The sequence below is a fragment of the Eubalaena glacialis genome, chromosome 6, assembly GCF_028564815.1.
Source record: "Eubalaena glacialis isolate mEubGla1 chromosome 6, mEubGla1.1.hap2.+ XY, whole genome shotgun sequence".
Taxonomy (NCBI): Eukaryota; Metazoa; Chordata; class Mammalia; order Artiodactyla; family Balaenidae; genus Eubalaena; species Eubalaena glacialis.
This window is the reverse complement of record NC_083721.1, coordinates 49,558,229-49,567,034: the sequence shown is the minus strand read 5'-3', so window position 1 is coordinate 49,567,034 and position 8,806 is coordinate 49,558,229. Positions and strand designations below refer to the sequence as shown.

Genomic DNA, 8,806 nt, shown 5'->3' with positions numbered 1-8,806 from the left:
GGTGCATGTATCTTTCTGAATCATAGTTTTGTCTGGGTATATGCCCAGGAGTGGGATTGCAGAATCATACGGTAACTCTATTTTTAGAACAGTATGAAATGAACCTTCATACTGTTCTCCCTAGTGGCTGCACCAATTTACATTCCCATCAACAGTGTAGGAAGGTTTCTTTTACTCTGAGAGCAGTCTTAAATAGAGGAAAAAGTCAAAGATTTCCCATGTATCCCCTGCCCCTACGCATGCACAGCCTTCCCCATTATCAACATCTCCCACCAGCGTGGTACATCTGTTACAATTGATGAACATACATTGACACATCCTAATCACCAAAGTCTATAGTTTACATTAGGGTTCACTCTTGGTATTGTATATTTTATGGGTTTAGCCATATGTATAATGACATATATCCATCATTATGGTATCAAACAAAGTGTTTTCACTGCCCTAAAAATCCTCTATGTTCTGCCTATTCACACCTCCACCCCTACCCACTGATTTTTTTTACTGTCTCCATAGTTTTCCCTTTTCCAGAATGTCATATAGTTGAAATTACACAGTAGGTAGCCTTTTCAGATTGGTTTCTTTCACTTAGTAATATGCATTTAACGTTTGTCCATGTCTTTTTGTAGCTTGATAGCTCATTTCTTTCTTTAAGCACTAAATAATATTTCATTCTTTGGATGTACCACAGTTTATCCTTTCATCTACTTAAATCTTGGTTGCTTCCAAGTTTTGGCAGTTTTGAATAAAGCTGTGATAAACATCCATGTACAGGTTTTTGTGTGGTTATAAGTTTTCAACTGCTTTGGGTAATTACCAAGGAGCTTGATTGCTGGATCATATGGTAAGAGTATAATTAGTTTAGTAAGAAATCACCAAACTATTTTCCAAAGTGGCTGTACATTTTTCATTCCCACCAGCAATGAATGAGAGTTCCTTTTGCTCCATCTTCTTGCCAGCATTTTATAGTGTCAATGTTCTGGATTTTGGCCATTCTGATAGGTATATAGAGGTATCTTGTTGTTTCAGTTTGCATTTCCCTGATGACATGATATGGCCATCTTTTCACATGCTTATTTGCCATCTGTATATCTTGTTTGGTCAGTGTCTGTTAAGATCTTTGGCCTATTTTTTAAATCAGATTGTTTTCTTATTGTTGAGTTTTAAGATTTCTTTGTATATTTTGGATAATGTTCCTTTATCAGATGTGTCTTTTGTAAATATTTTTTCCCAGTCTATGACTTGTCTTTTCATTCTCTTGGCAATGTATTTCACAGAGCAGAAGATTTTTAACTTTAATGAAGTCCAGCTTATTAATTCTTCATTTTATGGATCATACCTTTGGTGTTGTATCTAAAAAAGTCACCACTATACCCAAATCAACTAGGTTTTCTCCCGTGTTATCTTCTAGTTTTATAGTTTTGTGTTTTGCAGTTTGGTCTTTGATCAATTTTGCATTATTTTTGTGAAGGCTGTGTGTCTAGATTCATTTTTTCTTTTTTGCCAGTAGATGACTCTTGTTCCAGCATCATTTGTTGAACAGATTATTTTTTCTTCATTGTATTGCCCTTGCTTGTTTGTCAAAGATCAGTTACTATATTTGTGTGGGTCTATTTCTGGGCTATCCTATTTCATTGATCTATTTGTCTGCCCTGTTGCTAATTCCATACTGTCTTAATTACTGTAGCTTCATAGTAAGTCTTAAAGTCTAGTAGCACCACTCCTCCAACCTTGTTTTTCTCCTTCATTATTGTTTTGGCTATTCTGGGCCTTTCACTTCTCCAGTACTACTTAGAGCCAGTTTGTCAACATCCATAAAATAATTTGGTGGGATTTTGATGGGGGTTGCACTGAATCTATAGATCAAATTGGGAAGAACTGACATCTTGACAACATTGAGTCTTCCTATTATAAACAGGAATTTCTCTCCATTTATTTAGTTCTTTGATTTTGTTCATCACGTTTTGTAGTTTTCCTCATACAGATCTTATACATATTTTGTTAGATTTATACCTAAGCATTTCTATTTTGGTGGAGTTGCTTATGTAAATGGTATTGTGTTTTTTATTTCAAATTCCACTTATTCATTGCTGATGTATAGGAAAGTGGTTGACTTTTATATATTAACTTTATATTCTGCAACCTTAAATTGCCTATTAGCCCCAGGAATATTTTTGTGATTTTTAAAGATTTTCTACATAGGTGACCATGGCATCTGTGAACAAAGACAGATGGGTCTGATGCTTCCTTCCCAATATGTATATTTTTTACTTCCCTTTCTTATCTTATTGTATTGATTAGAACTTCTAGTACTATGTTGAAAAGGAATAGTGAGAGGGGATATCTTTGCCTTGTACCTGATCTCAATGGGAAGGCTTAGAGTTTCTCACCATTAAGAATGATGTGAGGCTTCCCTGGTGGCACAGTGGTTAAGAATCCGCCTGCCAATTCAGGGGACATGGGTTTGAGCCCTGGTCCAGGAAGATCCCACATGCCGTGGAGCAACTAAGCCTGTGCAGCACATCTACTGAGCCTGTGCTCTGGAGCCCGCAAGCCACAACTACTAGCCCATGCGCCACAACTACTGAAGCCTGCATGCCTAGAGCCCGTGCTCTGCAACAAGAGAAGCCACTGCAATGAGAAGCCCGCGCACCGCAACAAAGAGTAGCCCCCACTCGCCGCAACTAGAGAAAGCCCGTGCGCAGCAACGAAGACCCAACGCAGCCAAAAATAAATAAATAAAAAATAAATTAATTAAAAAAAAAAAAGAATGATGTGATCAGTGGGTACATCTGTAGATATTCTTTATCAAGTTGAGGAATTTATCCTCTATTCATAATTTACTGTGAATTTTATAACATGAATGGTGTTGGATTTTTGTCAAATGCTTTTTCTGCATTTACTGATATACTCATGTGATTTTTAAAAGTCTATTGATGTGATGGATTACATTAATTGATTTTCAAATGTTGAATCAACCTTGCATCACTGGGATAAATCTTACTTGGTTATGGTATATAATTCTTTTTATACATTGTTGGATTTGATTTGCCAATATTGTGTTGAGGATTTTGCATCTATGTTCATGAGACAGGTTGGCCTGTAGCTTTTTTCTTGTATGTATTTGTCTGGTTTTGGTATTAAGGTAACGCTGGCATCATAGAATGAGTTATAGAATGAGTTAGGAAGTATTCCTTCTGCTTCTATCCCCTGAAAGAGATTGTAGAGAATTGGTTTAATTTCTTTACAAAATATTTGTTAAAATTCACCAGTGAACTCATATGGGTCTCATGCTTTCTATTTTGGAAGGCTATTTATGACTGATTCAATTTCATTAATAGATACAAGCTTATTCATATTGTTTATTTCTTCTTATGTGAATTTTGGCAAATCGTGTCTTTCAAGGAAATGGTCCATTTTACCAGGGTTATCAAATTTATGGGCATAGAATTGTTTCATAATATTCCTTGATTATCCTTTTAATGTTCATAGGATTGAGTTATGCTCTTTACCTAAGAATGACAAATCTGGATGACAGAGAAAGACTCTAGATGCTTGGAGTCTGGCTTATGGTGTTCCAGGTCCTAGACTGGTGACCAGTCTTGCCTGAGAGGGTTGGATGATACAGCACATCCTGTGCTGGCAAATGAATTGGGTCATTTGGAATGAGAAATTCCAGTCTTCTGTGAATAATTCAGAGCCCTATCAGCATCATCTCATGTGACTGGCATTCTTTGACCGAATTTAATATCTTCCCTGAGCAGTGGTGCTGGGAATGAGGCATTTCACAAGTCAAAGGCCACCAATCTTCTGTTCAGGCAGTGAGAGCTAATGATCCATAGAGTGAGAATTTGCCGCATCTCATCCCATGAACTCTCTATCAGACTCTCTCTGTTGCTTTCTCCATGTCTTTGTATTTTGAGCCTTGTTCCTGGAATTAATGTCAGATGTTTGCCATGAATCATATAATTTCGAGGAAGGCAACTCCCTTGCACTTTATTTTATTTATTTATTTATTTCAGCTATATCACAGATTCTGTTTTTGTTTTCTTTTTTCCTGTTTTTCTGTGTTAGTTTCTGTTTTATAACAAAGTGAATCAGCTATACATATACGTATATCCCCATATCTCTTCCCCCTTGCGTCTCCCTCCCTCCCACCCTCCCTATCCCACCCCTTTAGGTGGTCACAAAGCACTGAGCTGATCTCCCTGTGCTATGCAGCTGCTTCCCACTAGCTATCGATTTTACATTTAGTAGTGTATATATGTCCTTGCCACTCTCTCACTTTGTCCCAGCTTACCCTTCCCCTCCCCATGTCCTCAAGTCCATTCTCTAATAGGTCTGCATCTTTATTCCTGTCCTGCCCCTAGGTTCTTCATAACCTTTTTTTTTTCTTTTTAGATTCCATATATGTGTTAGCATATGGTATTTGTTTTTCTCTTTCTGACTTACTTCACTCTGTATGACAGACTCTACGTCCATCCACCTCACTACGAATAACTCAATTTCATTTCTTTTTACAGCTGAATAATATTCCCTAAAAATATGGAACGCTTCACGAATTTGCATGTCATCCTTCTGCAGGGGCCATGCTAATCGTCTCTGTATCATTCCAATTTTAGTATACGTGCTGCTGAAGCAAGCACCCCTTTCACTTTAGCAAGAAGTGGAGGAGAATATTATGTTCTCAGCAATTGTCTGGGATAGTAATTGAGAAGAAATTCCCTGAAGGATTCTAGTCTCTTCTTCCACTAGGCCTGAGATCCTGCTTGGTGATGAGTGGGTAGCCTGTGGCCTCAGAGAAACTGATTTCACCATGTCAAATGGTATCATGAAAAGCTGAACCTTAGAAGGTTTGTCCTGGTCCACAGATGGCCTTGAATTGGAAATAACTTAGGGATGCATCAGTGATTCCTTGCTGTTCTTTTAAGTTCTGTGTTGAGGCTAGAGGAAGAATAAGAAACTGAAAACAGGCTACAAGGAATGGATAGTTAGATGAATGGATGGATTTAAAAGAGAAGGGGATGTGAACATAGGTTCTCTATAGATTATAATGTCCCTAAGGATTATCCTAGGCCTGGATTCCACTAAAGTCCTTAGGATGATCCTGGTTTCAACCTCCTGCATACCTTTCTATCTTCTTCCCACGTCTCTCAAAAACCCAGTCTTCTTGTTTTCCATCTTCCATGAAGTCCTGAATGTCTTCATGAACTCTAAGGTATAATAGCTCTTAATATACTATCTCACAGTGTTACTGTTCTAAGGGATCTTTGCATTATTTTTTATCAACCAAAAGAATTCTCTAAAATATAATTTAAGATAGTGAATCAGAGGAGAAATTTTGTGCTTTAAGCCCTCTGGAGATTATGATACACACTAAAGTTTGTAAACCACTGAGCTACACCATTGACTTGGGCAAGTCTCTTAAGTTGTTTGAGTTATGCCTTCTCTATTTCAAACTTTCACAGGGTTGTTAATGAGGATAAGACTATGAAAATGTATGGTTTGGGAAATAACTAAAAAGTTGAGTGTTCCCAGGGAAAGGCTAGAGGAATAACTCGATCATTTGGATTTCTTTTTTTTTTTTCTGATTGGGTTTTGCAAGTGGTGATGAGAGGGAGACCAGCTATTCTACAAAAAACTAGGTGGGAAAGTTTTAGAAAAAATGTTGAACATTCAAAAAACAACTGCTATTTACCAAAATCAGCATCACTATCAACATCACCTTCATCTGCATCTTCATCATTATCATCATTCTAATTAGACAGCTGCTAAGTTGTGCTTTCATGGTCCCATTCTGGCCAACATTTTCCTGTTGGTTTCTGACTTGAATTACAACAGAAATCCTATTTATATAGTATTCCATTCAACAATATCAGAATATTTTTTCAAGGGCACAAAGATAGACCATATTCTGGGCCATAAAATAGCTTTCAATACATATAAAAGGATTTAAGTCATTTAAAGTACTTTTCTCAACCACAATGGAATTAAATTATAATTAATGGCAGAAAGAACCCTAGAAAATCCCCCAGATATTGGAAACAGTCTTCTAAATAAACCATGAGCAAAGGAGAAACCAAAAAAGGAATTAGAAATATTTTTAATTGAATGAAAGTGAAAATACAACATGTCTAAATTTTGGTTGAGCAGAAGAAAGGGAAGACAAAAATTAGTATCATGAATGAAAGAAGCAAAATTATTACAGATTCTACAGATTTTAAAAGGATAATAAGAGAATATTATAAACAACTTTATGTTAGCACATTTGACTACTTAAATAAATGTCAAATTTCTCAAAAGACCAAACTAGCAAACTTATTCAAGAAGAAATAGATAATCTGAATATCCATGTATCTATCTGTTAAGGACATTGGATTTTTATTTTCATTTTATTTATTTATTTATTTTGTTTGGTAAGTTTATGAGTAATTTTGTTGTTGTTGTTCATATTTTTCTCAACTTTTCAATTTTTTTACAAGGGCATGCACAAACTTAATAAACAATAAATTCTCAAAACAGAGGTTAATATTACAAACATACGCATATTTTAAATATCACATATCCACCATCTAGCTTCATTACCAATATTTTGCCAATCTTCATTCAACTACAGATATTCCACTTTATTTTCTGAAGGTTTTTTTTTACATTTAAATTTAAAATTTTAAAAAATGTTTATTGAAATATAGTTGATTTATGATGTTTTAGTTTCAGGTGTACAGCAAAGTGATTCAGTTTTATATATATATATATATAATGTATATTTTATATATATATATATACATGTATTCTTTTTTTACATTCTCTTCCATTATAGATAATTACAAGATTGAGTATAATTCCCTGTGCTATACAGTAGGTCCTTGTTTGTTGTTTATTTTATATATAGTAGTGTGTATATTTTAACACCAAACTCCTAATTTATCCCTCTCCCCACCCCTGCTTTGGTAACCATAAGTTTGTTTTCTATGTCTGTGAGTCTATTTCTGTTTTGTAAATAAGTTCATTTGTATCATTATTTTATATTCCACATATAAGTGATATCATATGGTATTTGTCTTTCTCCATCTGGCTTACTTCACTCAGTATGATAATCTCTAGGTCCATGCATGTTGCTGTAAATGGCATTATTTCATTCTTTTTTATGGCTGAGTAATATTCCATCACACACACACACACACACACACACACACACACACACACACACACACACAAACATATGCACATACCACATCTTCTTTATCCAGTCATCTGTCAATGGACACTTAGGCAGCTACCATGTCTTGGCTATTATAAATAGTACTTCTATGAGCATCAGGGTTCATGTACCTTTCGAATTATGTTTTTCTCCAGATATGTGCCCAGCAGTGGGATTGTAGCTCTATTTTTAGTTTTTTAAGGACCCCCATACTGTTCTCCGTAGTGGCTGTACCAATTTACATTCCCACCAACAGTGTAGGAGAGTTCCCTTTTCTCCACACCCTCTCCAGCATTTATTATTTGTAGGCTTTTTGATGTTGGCCATTCTGATCAGTGTGAGGTGATACCTCATTATAGTTTTGATTTGCACTTTTCTAATAGTTAGTGATGTTGAGCTTCTTTTCATGTGCCTTTTGGCCATCTGTATATCTTCTTTGGAGAAATGTCTTTTTAGATCTTCTGCCCATTTTTGATTGGGTTGTTTGATTTTTGATATTGAGCTGTATGAGCTACTTCTATATTTTAGGATATTAACCCCTTGTCAGTTGCATCATTTGCAAATATTTTCTCCCATTCTGTAGGTTGTCTTTTTTGTTTTGTTTATGGTTCCCTTTGCTGTGCAAACGCTTTTAAGTTTAATTTAGTCCCATTTCTTTATTTTGTTTTTATTTCCATTGCTCTAGGAGACAAATCCAAAAAGATATTGCTGCGATCTATGTGAAAGAGTGTTCTGCCTATGTTCTCTGCTAGGAGTTTTATAGTATCTGGTCTTACATTTAGGTCTTTAAACCATTTTGAGTTTATTTTTGTTTATGGTGTTAGAGAATGCTCTAATTTCATTCTTTTATATGTATCTGTCCAGTTTTCCCAGCACCACTTATTGAAGAGACTGTCTTTTCTCCATTTTATATCCTTGTCACCTTTGTCATAGATTAGTTGACCATAGGTGCATGGGTTTATCTCTGAGCTTTCTATCCTGTTCCGTTGATCTATATTTCTGTTTTTGTGCCAGTACCATACTGTTTTGATTACTGTAGCTTTGTAGTATTGTCTGAAGTCAGGGAACCTGATTCTTCCAGCTCTGTTTTTGTTTCTCAAGATTGCTTTGTCTATGGGTGTTTCCATACAAATTTTAAAATTATTTGCTCTACATCTGTGAAAAATGCCATTAGTAATTTGATAGGAATTACATTGACACTGTAGATTGCTTTGGGTAGTATAGTCATTTTGACAATATTGATTCTTCCAATCCAAGAACACCATATGTCTTTCCACCATTTGTTTGGTCAGCTTTGATTTTTTCATCAGTGTAAAGACATTGAATTTTTAGAAAAACAAACAAAACAAAACAAAAAACCCCAAAACCCAAAACCTTCCCACAGAGAAAACTCCAGACCCAGATGGCTTCACAGGCAAATTAATGCTACTCAATTTTAAGACAAGAATTTTAACACATTCAATAAAATGTGTTATTGACATTAAGATAGGATGAATGGAGAAATGGAACAGAATAAACATTCCAGAATAAACCTGTATATATTTGAAAAGTTTATTTTTGATGAAGGTGCAAGAGCAATTAATGAATGGCACCAGAACAGTTGGA

The 8,806-nt window shown here is 35.4% G+C and overlaps 1 non-coding gene across 1 annotated transcript; it reads right to left on the bottom strand.

The window, feature by feature from the left end:
- Positions 1-4,539: 4,539 nt before the first annotated feature.
- Positions 4,540-4,646, bottom strand: LOC133094205 (U6 spliceosomal RNA). Its single transcript, XR_009701418.1, has one exon. It is a non-coding gene; the product is annotated as a U6 spliceosomal RNA (small nuclear RNA).
- Between the last annotated feature and the right edge of the window lie 4,160 nt (positions 4,647-8,806).